Raw genomic sequence first — 6827 nt, 5'->3', positions numbered from 1 at the left:
ACGTCTACGTTCTCGACTTGATGGCGCGCGAGGCCCCCCTAATCTTGTTCTCCATCGGCCCCCGGTGTGTGCATAATGAAAACGGGCTTATCGTGATGTTGGCCTCGGGGTGACGTCGACTTTCTCCGTCGCTGCAGAGGACAAGGTGAAAGCCGGTGAAACCACGTGACCCGGGGTGGGTAAGGTAGGAGGGGGGGGATCTCCCAGCAGCCATAGGTGCCATCAGTGGCCGGAGTGCGAACAATAACCGAGAGAGAATAAAAACGAAGAGTTCAATTGGAAAGCGATTAAAATGAATAGAAGCTCGGTCCAGATAAGGCACATCCCATTTCCTCATCTATTTAACATTCATTGAATTGAATAATCCTGCCTTATTATCGTAAATAGTCTGCATATTTACCCTGAATATGCTAATTTATGTTTGCTGCGAGCGCTCGGCGACTTAATAATTTTTTCATCAATATATGCATATCTCCGGCTTCCTACTATAGCTATCTCTAGAGAGGAAATGGAGAGAGAGAGAGAGAGAGAAACCTGGAGACACAGTCATATGGTACTCTTTGAGTCTGTAACTTTTCTATTCTCCCCCCCTTTTATTATTTTTATTTATTTATTTTTTTATGTTTTGCACTTTGCCCAGGGCCAACCCAGTTACATTTCAATCAAAAGATTCATTGTAAAGTCATTATCCCAAACTAGGCTCTGATAATTGGCTGTCGTTTTGCATAGTGGTGGCGGGCTGCCTCCGGGCCAAATGACTGTGGCCTTATCTTTCACTTTTAAGGAAAAATAATAGACAATTTATCATTAATCTTTTCCGGGAAATAATAACAAGTTAAATGTCATTCCCTGTGTCATGCCTTACAAATCAAATTGTGTCGCTCTGGGCCCGAGCCGATCGCTGGCTGACCTATCCTCTTCATTGTGAAGGTAACAGAGAGCACAGAGAAACTATTACCATAAGTCTTCTGCGCTGCATAAATATACATGTAATGCTGGATATAAGGATGTTTTCCCTTTGTGAGCCTGTTAGGGCTTTAGCTCCTAGTGACTGAGTAGTTCATTTTTCCCCTTAGAATTGCTTTTCTCCATGTTCTCCAGTTACAAAGTTTTCAATTAGGTTATTGTTCCTCAAAACTCTCCCTAATGCTAAGCAATGCATTTGAATTGCATTTTGGGCCTATAGAGAACGTTGATTGCTTTATTTGCATCAATATTCTATTTTTTCCCCATGAAAGTGTAATTGGTCTCCAGGTGATCATGTCTGTCTTTGATTCTCATAGTCATTTCTACAGTCTGGTGTGATACTTTAGGCTTTACTATATCAGATCAGTACTAAGTGGTGTATAATAGTGAAATAAATGATATCTAAACCCGTGTCTCAAACTTTGGCGCAACTGCCGCTGGTGATATTTGGGTTGCATGGAGGCAAAATGTTTTGGCATTAATTATGTGGGAGATAAATATGACTAACAGAGAACTCGAGGCTAAAAACACACCAGTTTAGAAACAGTTGGTCAATATAATTGTTTAGAGTTGACCAACAAAAATTGTGCATTGTTCCAGTTGGTCATTGGACGTTTCTGGATATTGATGATTTTGACGATGGCACTCGACAAAATGTAACGTCTGCTACTGGTTTCTGTTTGGTGTTTTTTAAATTACTTTTTATTGTTATATTTTTTCAATATAAAGCACTTTGAACTGCCTTGTTGCTGAAATGCGCTATACAAATCCACTTGCCTTGATTTAACTGGTATGACCAGCAGCCGAAACCATCTGAATTGTAGAAATGCAATTTTTGTTTGCTTTGTCTTCTACTGCAGTCCTCTCATCAATGACGCAACCATTTTGGATTTGGAGGTTGGGATTGGTGGGAAACGTCTGATTTTGCTCCTTAGGGTTCACAACTAGAAATCTCCGTTTGTAAAAAAAACTGAAAACGTATCGAAACCTCAAACCTTCGGCTCTCTGTCAATTGCCAGCGGGTAGGACTGAACAATTCCAGAATCTGGTGTGCTACTAATTAAAAATAGGAATATTTAAAGTCTGTACCTCAAATATTGTAAAATATGAACCAAAGAATAATAAAAGAATCTAAAAAGCAATTTGTATTTTTTATCTAAAATGTAGTTAAGATAAAAAAATAGATTCTCAAATCAGATTTAAGTACAATAAACACATTTTTTAAACCGAATGGTTTTCCAGTTACCTGCAGCTGGGTTGGGTTTATTGAGTTTCTTACTTTTGTCCAAGCAAAAGTTGTAATTCTTGTTTTTGATAAAAGGCTGTGAGGCTCAGTGAGTGAGTGACCCTGATTGTGCTGAGGTTCCTCATCAGCAAACACTGCCAGATAAACGGCAGAGTGGCCGCTCTCATTCCCATTCGTTTATTGGATTAGGCCGCGGAGGCAAGATGAGGCGAAACGACTCGCTCGGCATTCAAAGGCAACTGTGGCCCAATGAGAGCCTGTTTGAACAGGGATCAATTATCAATCAGTCTATAGAAGGGAAGGAGGGATTACCAAAGCCTTTCTAGTCGTATCGACAAATAAACCTCAGAAATCCTGTCAATGAATGCAAACAGACAGCCGCCTTTGGCTTTGACACTGGCCACTGCTGAAATTCAGATTAGAGTCCATCTTAGAGGCAGATTGAAGCTGTTTATGTCTGTTCAGGTCATTTCAGAGATAATCCCCTGACTGGACCCCGGTCAGGCCACCACGTCTTCACAGCCTCACGTGGAACTGAGGCTACATTTTCTCTGTGACTTTACATATTTTCTGTTAATGATCTAAGTTTTAAAAAAACGGAATAACATTGACTTTACTTTAATTCAAAAATTCAATTAAAAAAAATTCAAAAATCATCCAAGTATATTCAAAGAGTCATAGGCTGCGTTTCCATCAACCACAGAATTGTGCAAATCGAAATTACGAAAACAAATTCACTTAACAAAAACAGAGCAATTTTGGAAAAACTTGTGTGTTTTGATGAAATATTTTTGTGCTCGGGTAAGATAATTTTTCTGCTACATTGACTGTGGAAACCCACAAGTCACACATTATCAACAACCAGATGTTACTACTGGCAAAACCCATGACAAAGACAACAGGAAATAGTAGGACGATGGTTTGTTTTTGATTTTTTTCAGACAATGTGCAGCTGGCTCCATCAGAGCTCTCACAGCATCACATGGTTCATAAAAAGTCATCTATCATTCAGACGTATTGAATCCATAACTCTTCTGTAAAATCACAAATTACATTTTCCCCAAAGCTTGTTGCTCCAACGCCTGAGTAAGTCTCCTCTAACAGCTGATGACTGCTAGCACCATGTCTAAAATATCAATATATCTCATGTAAGTGTTTATAACCGTCGCTGCCATAATTTTTAAATCCATATCACATGAACAAACTTATTCATGTGTGATTCTAATTTAATTTCTTATTTAATCAAAGCACATGTCCTCCTCAGCAACAGCATCTTTTTGCAACTTGTGCATCATATCATCTTTGCATTGACAAACTGACTGTCTTATGTCTGGACATAGTAGTTCATATAATGTATGCCTTGGTGAAGAATTCTGTCATGTGGAATTATACACTTCTCTGACCAGCATTCATGTGACCAAATATTTCTGATGCTAGGTTTGCAAAGTTCAAGAACAAGTTCCTATCCTTAAATAAAGATAGATTAGACATGTTGTCTTTATTCTTTTGTGCATCAATAGTGGCAGTCAGTGTGTCAGTTTGGAGGGCAGGTTGAAGGTTACGGAGCGCCTCAAAGAGCAAACAGTCCTGATGTAATCCTGACCTTCCCTTTCTCCTGGTTCAGGCAGCAGTTGACCGTGATCGGTTAAGACACACAGTGGCTCCTGGGACACGTCTGGGGGCCCTGAAGACACAGATGGACAGAGGAGATGTCTGTACAGGAGATGAGATGCATTTGTGCAGATTGGGCAGAATTACTACAGGCTTACCAAGAATGGCTACACTGACATTTGATACAAGCAGCCCAGAAGTTGGAAATTACAGTTTTAGAGTCATTGCTAGCCTGGTAAAACCTAGTCCCTTGTTTCAACAGAGTCTGGACCGTCACCAGTTGAAAAGCGATTGCTTTGTGGAGGCCTGGACTCTGTTGAAGTTTAAGACTTCACCCAATTGCTAGCGTTTGCCCCGTGACATACGTAATACGCCAGTTCAACGCTATGAAGCTTACCGGAAATTGCCTGCGCTGTAAACAACCGTCCTCTGTTCCATTCTCCTCTTAGCTGATTGGCTCGGTTGAAATTGTACCGTAGAAATCTATTTCAACGGGAGAAATCCCATTGAAATTGAGCAGAATTGCGTAGAAAGGCAATGGCCAGACTAGGTTGATGCAAAAAGTCTCATTAAAAAAATCCAACTAATTTTGTTTTTCATTTACATTACCATTCATTTACAGGGTCTGGGGCAGTGGTGGAGAAAGTACTCAAAAAATGTACTTAAGTAAAAGTACAAATACACAGACAAAAATTTACTCAAGTAAAAGTAAAACTACCACATTAGCATTTGTACTTAAGTAAAAGTAAAAAAGTACTGGCTTTTAAAAATACTTAAGTATTAAAAGTAAAAGTGCTTGCTGAATGGATTACCTAATCGCTAATATCATTAAGTGTACCGATCGTATTTAATTTTAATACATTAGAAAACAACCTGCTGAATACTATTAATCAAACATTAATCATTTTGTCTAGATTAATGTCAAGTTGTCAAAACAAAGACATTTTCGATAATGTCAACTTTGTATTAAAAGTGTCATGATTTACTGAATGACGCTTTATGACAACAGTCATAAATATTTATGAAGACTTATTCATGTCCATGACAGATGTTTATGATGGTGTCATGTCAGTCTTATTCACTTGCCTTCAAATAAAGTGTTACCGGCTGGGTTTATGTAGCATTTGATTTTTAACAAAATATTTATAACTGTATTTCATAAAAATAATGGTAGACTTTCGGCATTTATTTTGAAGTATGTTGATCCTGTTTACAACTATGATTTTCATGTTCAAAAACAATTTTTTATGTCCCATCTTATAGTAATAACTTAACAAAACTGTTTATTTGACTTCAAAGACTAGAGTCAAAAATGCTTTACATTTAATTTATACGTTGAAAATGTGTATAGTAAAATGCAATAAATTAGTTGTGATGTACAGAAGATAAACATTAGCAAGCTCAAGAATATGTTTAGCTCTTAATATATAATAGTAAAGGTTAGTTGTAAAGACTAGATGACATGTCAATTTATGGTCTTAAATTGCAAAATAAAGTCTGCAAATTGATTGTAGAATGGTTTCATTTTCAAACTAAGTGTTTTGTGTTCTACAACTACATTTCCTGTGGACTTAGAATTTAATTTTGTTTCAAAATTATGTTAAGAATATATTAAATACATTAACTTTAATATATTTTACACTATAATTAACATATGGTATAGAATACAGACTTCAATGGTTTGGAGGACAAAAGTATTTGGAAATGTAAAAGGTTTTAAAAAAAGTTTGTGAATAAATCACAAACGACAGAGTAAAAAGACAGAGAATTTCAGTTTTGGGTTAACAAAATATTGGTAAATTTGACATAAAAACTGTTAAATTATGGAAAAATTTTTGATGGAAATTCTAAAAAAAAAAAAAAAATACAGAAAATGTCCTGGTAATTCTCTGCCATGATATTTTCAGTGTTTTTTACAGAATTTCCATCAGAAGTTTCCCGTAATTTAACAGTATTTTATTTCAAAGTTTTCCATACAAAAACAGGGAACTGTCCTGGTAATTTATTATTATTTTGTCAGTTTTTTTTATATGATTACTCGATTAATCGTAAGAATAATCGATAGATTACGAGATTACTAAAATTTTTGTTTACAATAGCCCTAATTATATAAATAAAATAGCATTTATAGGTGGATCGGGGGGATTAATTCTCTCCTTCACCCCCCTCCTTCTACAGCCAGACCTCCTCCCCCTTCTTGCAATTCGCTGTCCGGCCGCCCCGCCCACCCAGCACTCAACGGTACGCTAGACCGGCCCCACCCTCTTTGACCCCTCACATATACCTCTACATTGAGGGGAGGCTAGTGTACCTCTCATGGTACACTAGCCCCCCAAATGTCTCTCCTTCGACCCCCTCCTTCTACAGCCAAACCTCTTCCCCTTCTTGCAATTTGCCGTCCATCCGCCCCCCCAGCACTCAACGGTACGCTAGACCGGCCCCACCCTCTTTGACCCCTCACATCTACCTCTACATTGAGGGGGGGCTAGAGTACCTCTCATGGTACACTAGCCCCCCCGAATGTCTCTGCTTCGCCCCCCTCTTTCTACATACAGCCAGACCTCCTCCCCCTCCGTGCAATTCGCTGTCCGTCTGCCCCCACCAGCAATTAATGATTCGCTAGACTGGCCCCACCCTCTTCGACCCCTCACATCTACCTCTACATTGAGGGGGGGCTAGTGTTTCTCTCATGGTACACTAGCCCCCCCTCAATGTCTCTCCTTCGTTCAATCCTTCGCTTCCCCCACCCCCCACTTCTCTAATGATACGTCAGCCCCCCACCTTCTCTCCTTCTTCTTCGAACCCCCTCTAGCCTCCCAGTGGGCCATCATTCCCTCGGCCTCCAATTCTGATTCTTCGGGTCAATCTACCCGTCTTGCTCTCACTGTAACAACGGATGACTAAAGGTTTCCGGTATTCTCAGATTGAAAACTTGCAAGCAATCTTTAAGGCCATAATCATCCGCTCTGGTAAGTTGCGAAGTTCTGCTGAGGAACAGTTTTGA

The 6827-nt window shown here is 39.0% G+C and overlaps 1 long non-coding RNA gene across 1 annotated transcript in view; it reads right to left on the bottom strand.

Moving 5' to 3' along the window:
* Window positions 1-3685: 3685 nt before the first annotated feature.
* Window positions 3686-6827, bottom strand: part of LOC103458180 (uncharacterized) — a 10681-nt gene continuing 7539 nt past the window's right edge. Inside the window, exon 2 of the long non-coding RNA XR_532552.1 lies at window positions 3686-3896. This is a non-coding gene — a long non-coding RNA (uncharacterized LOC103458180). The remainder of the gene's footprint in view (window positions 3897-6827) is intronic.

Source organism: Poecilia reticulata, linkage group LG22, assembly GCF_000633615.1.
Source record: "Poecilia reticulata strain Guanapo linkage group LG22, Guppy_female_1.0+MT, whole genome shotgun sequence".
Taxonomy (NCBI): domain Eukaryota; kingdom Metazoa; phylum Chordata; class Actinopteri; order Cyprinodontiformes; family Poeciliidae; genus Poecilia; species Poecilia reticulata.
The sequence above is the reverse complement of the archived record's forward strand: the minus strand, read 5'-3'. Positions and strand labels throughout refer to the sequence as shown.